At 40.6% G+C, this 4,812-nt stretch overlaps 1 pseudogene; it reads left to right on the forward strand.

Moving 5' to 3' along the window:
• The window catches only part of LOC126406335 (high-affinity choline transporter 1-like), a 13,952-nt pseudogene extending 9,713 nt beyond the window's left edge, over positions 1-4,239 (forward strand).
• Positions 4,240-4,812: the final 573 nt, after the last annotated feature.

A 4,812-nucleotide genomic window follows, 5' to 3' on the forward strand; every position in this document is an offset into this window, starting at 1 on the left:
GTAACACTAATTAAAACAGACATTTGACTTTATGTTGTACCTGTCCAGGAGAAGAAGAGCTAGCCCCGAGTCAGATTGTAGCCCCTTTAGCTCTTGCAGTGCTCTCCACCTTGGAAAGGCCAATGTTAATCTGAGTTCTGTCCCTTTCTTTATCCGACAACTTCTTTGCCAACAACCATTGTTTCTTTAGAGGTAATTTCAGATCCTGGTCGTCTTCAGGTGGACGTTCCGCTCTCTGCCATTTCACATGAACGTACATGAACGCGCAGCTGGACCGGCTTGTAAACAAGGGGCTGGAGATCAACACAGAGAGAGGGTGTGTGAGGTCATGCTATACTCCAGATGAAATTACACCTCTAGTTCTTCACATAGCAATTTTTTAATTCCTTCAATCTAGAAATGATGAATTTCACTTATTGCTCCTTTAAGCATTGTGTGTGTTGGGGCATCGGTGGCTTAGTGGTAGAGCAGGCGCCCCATGTAGCGGCCCGAGTTCGAGTCCAGCCTGTGGCCCTTTGCTGCATGTCATCCCCTCTCTCTCTCCCCCTTTCACACTTAACTGTCCTATCAATTAAAGGCAAAAACACCCCCCCCAAAAAAAATCTTTAAAAAATCATTGTGTATGTTCATCATCTCTGTTTGTATTTGTCTCTGCAGTGGATCTGTGTTCCCTTTGTTTTGATGAACCCATACTCTTTGGACATTGGACAGACACTGATGAACAACACCTTACATGCTCCCTGGATTGGTACACTGGGGCTGAAACGGACCTGGATAATGATTGATAATTTCTTATTCTTTGTAAGGAAACAAAAATACGACAAAATGCACTTGACTCCAGTCGTGATACATATCTTCTGACATATATATATGATATCTGAATGATGAAAAATAACATAAATATTCTCACAGTGGACTGTTTTCATTTTAAATAAAGAATAAGATGGAGCCTCTGTTGTAGGCACAGGCTTTTATCTGAAACAATATGTCTATAAATGTCAAGGTAGACTAACTAACTGTAGCTGCTAATTTTAAGTTTCATCTGAAAGGATGCTTCACTTCTGACAGCAGGCAGACATTTTGCAGCTTTTACCCCATGAGGATAACACATCAGCGATTAAATCAAACAAATAACTGTTCTACTTTTAAGGCACTGGGGAGTATTGGATATCAGTGCCTCCACCAGAGGACCTTGTCGGCATCTTCCACATCCACAGCCAAGATCACTTGCTTTATTGCTGCTGTCATCTTACCTACATTTGGGATACCTCCTATACTGCTTGGGGCAGCTGCTGCATCCACAGGTATGAACAGTTTCTACATAACTGGGTAAACTGGGGAAACAAAAAAGAATGTCATTATGCACCTGTATTCATGAAAGAACAATCCCTGTAAATTCCTGTAAAGAGTTAAGTCACAGAAACTAAGAAACACTCACATCTTAACTTTGCATAACTTGCTCATCAAGCCTGAGGCATTTAGTAACCAGACACAGCAAATGGTGGGTTTTGAAACCCAGGTTGTACAATTACCATTTGAAATAAAGGGCTGGGTGCTGTAAACATCTCCTGTAATTTCCATAAAAGTAGAATAGTGGGAGTGGAGATAACAACATTTCTAATGGATCACCATATCACACTGCTGCTTTCATCATTAAGCAGGGTTCCTACGCAAGTATGGAAAGTATGGACAAGTATGGAAATAAATTTGATCAATTTCCAGGTATTAAAAAGTATGGAAAATGAAAAATAAAATATGGAAAAATATGTTTCCAGACAATTACCACTGTTCTAAAAAAAATTAGGTATTTCCAAAAATAATTTAATCAATCCGGATCATGTTTTATGCCGGGCCAAGCACAGTTTGTGTGAGAGCAAACGTCTCAGAAAACATACCGCCCCTTTTACCTGATTGACAAGTGGTATGTCCAGTCCGCTGCCCCATGACCCTCCTCCAGCCCCCCAGGTATCAAGTTTCACTCCAACACTGCACCTTCAACAAGAACACGAGTTTCACGTGGTTCACAATGGGTAGATGCAAGTTTTTGGATGGATGGTTGGCCAAGGAGTCCCAATTCACACACAGAGCTAGATGCAAGCTTTGTGTGAAATCGTTTGACATCGTCAGCATGGGGGAGAAGGTGATTCTGAGCCACATGAAAGGAAAAAACACCGACATCTCGTTACTGCATCGCTTGCACCCTGAGTCCCAACTTTTTTGCCTCAGCCCAGACATTGAACTTACCTGAGTTTTTATTTGCATGCCATTATGGTACTTGGCTACAATCGCCTATTAAGAATAATTAAATATGATGTGAAATATGATACACTGATATATTTACTCAGATGTCGCATATTCTTTGAAAAAAAAAAAAAAAACAATGCAGAGAAGTCTGGAAATTAGGGTATGGAAAAGTATGGAATTTTGAAATTCCAAATGTGTAGGAACCCTGATTAAGCCGGATTCCAAAATGTTTCTGTTCCGCAATCTTCCAAATATTGAACCATTTATTCATTTATTTATTCAATCTTCCAAATATTGAACCATTTATTCATTTATTTATTTGGATCCCCATTAGCCACAACCAGGGTAGCAACTACTCTTCCTGGAGTCCACACAATTAAACATTACGTAATAATAAAAAACTAAAAATCCTAGGAAAGGACAACAAAAGAAAACAAAACAATGAATCCACAAGAGAACTACTAATGCCAATAATTACAACAATGACAACAAGTACCGTCACTTTCACTAAATAGTAAGTAAAACATTTGCTACAGCTCAAATGATATGCAAATTGATGTAATCTATATCTATGGATGACAAAACAGTGAATTTGTTGTTTTTGCATGAGGCTTAAAAAAGAGTTACACCTTCTAAATGTCTAAATAGACAGAATCAGCAACACAATATAAAATATTATTTTCTATATGAAGATTAATTTCAAGCACAAGAGAGACAAAACAGTAGGTCATTTGTAAAAAGAAGAGGGCCCAAAGTGGATCCCTGTGGCACACCCTTGGTATCAGCAAGAATACACAAGTTATGAGCATCCATATTTCTCCATATTTCTCATCACGGATTGCTTACTTTACAACTTAGTATGTACAGTAGGGTCTTCTCAAAATCCCTCAAACAAATAATGTGACCATTTTTCAGTGTTTACTTTTTTTGTGTCCATGCCTCAGACTGGAACTTGACCTCCTATGGTTCTCCATCTCCATATGAACGTGGGGAATCAGTTCTAGTTCTTCCCATCACCCTGCAGCACCTCGCCCCATGGTTCGTCTCCATTATTGGTACTGGATGTGTGGCTGCTGCCGTGATGTCATCGGTTGACTCTGCGCTGCTTTCTGCATCTTCTTTGTTCACCTCAAACATATACAAGAACATTCTCAGGCCTCAGGTATAAAAAATACATATGTTCTTTCAGTTTGGTACATCACATCAAATATTATTTTGATATATTGTTCACGTTTGATGTTTATTTTGAAAGAAAGGGAATGGAATGCAAGGGAGTATAAATGGAATAAAGTGGCATGAGACAGAAGCAAACTGGAAAGAAGAATTTATAAGATAAAGAAGCAGTGAGAGACATTAAAACAGGACAGTCTTCATCATTTGCTGTTAATCTGTTTTTCTTCCTCTCTACTTTCTTCTTCAGGCATCAGACAGAGAGACTCAGTGGGTGATCCGTGCGTCTGTGTTGGTAGCGGGCTTGGTTGGTACGTCACTGTCCAACCTGAAAAACAGCATGTTGGTGTTCTGGTTTACTGGTGCTGAATTGGCCTACATCGTAATCTTCCCTCAACTTGTCTGCATCCTCTTCTTCAACATCTCAAATGGTTATGGGGCTATGATGGGTTTGCTGGTGGGATTTGTGTTGAGACTGCTCAGTGGAGAGCCCTCACTAGGATTACCACCGGTCATACACTTCCCAGGATGCACTCTTGAGGACGGTGTTTATGTCCAGTACTCTCCAGTGAAGACCATCTCCATGCTGTCTGCCATTGCTGCCATCTTGTTGTTCTCCTATCTGGTTTCTGTGCTCTTCAACAAAGGACTGCTTCCTGAGAAGTGGGATGTGTTCAAAGTGAAAGTTCCGCAGTCACTACAACCACTGACACCAACAGATGGAGCCACAGAACATACTGAGAAGGAGAAATTGAATAGAAAAACTTTCAAACTTTGGCATCAGAGCCACTGACTAGCACAAGCTTTTAGTTTGTTTTTGTACAGTCGTATGTTTTCTTGAAGCATAAAATACTGTGCACTAAATACTACTATATTGCTCATAGAACTCCAAAATAAAAATGTTTTGCACTCCTAAAATGATCCTTCTTTTTCTTAGTAGCTTTTGAGATGTACATTCATTTGACATGCACATTATGTTTTTTAAGGTCTAAGAAAGGTTTAACACTTTTTTTCTTTCTTTAAAGCCCTTACAAGGAACTTTCATTTTGAGTTGATTTTGGCGCCCCTGTGGACAAAAGCAGTAGTGTTTTGCTGGAATGAAGCCTACATTTCCCATGAGCTCTAGCGCGTATTGTCGTAAAGATGCTTATCTGGCTCGCGCATGTGTTTGTTTTGGGGATGAATGAAACAACAAGACGGGAAAACTTTGCCCCTGCTCCTATCGGGGATCCCAGCTCACCTCTGCCGCGCCCCAGGTTCACCTCTCTGGCGTAAGCGCCACTGCCGCCGGGGTAAACGCAGCGGTCGGCTGGTAAGGCTGAAGGCCTGTTTGGCGAGCACTTCCATGGCTTCTTGGACTAAGTATGGAGCGGTGCCTCGCCTCTTTATTTTTTGGCA

Source organism: Epinephelus moara, chromosome 19, assembly GCF_006386435.1.
Source record: "Epinephelus moara isolate mb chromosome 19, YSFRI_EMoa_1.0, whole genome shotgun sequence".
NCBI classification, from domain to species: Eukaryota; Metazoa; Chordata; class Actinopteri; order Perciformes; family Serranidae; genus Epinephelus; species Epinephelus moara.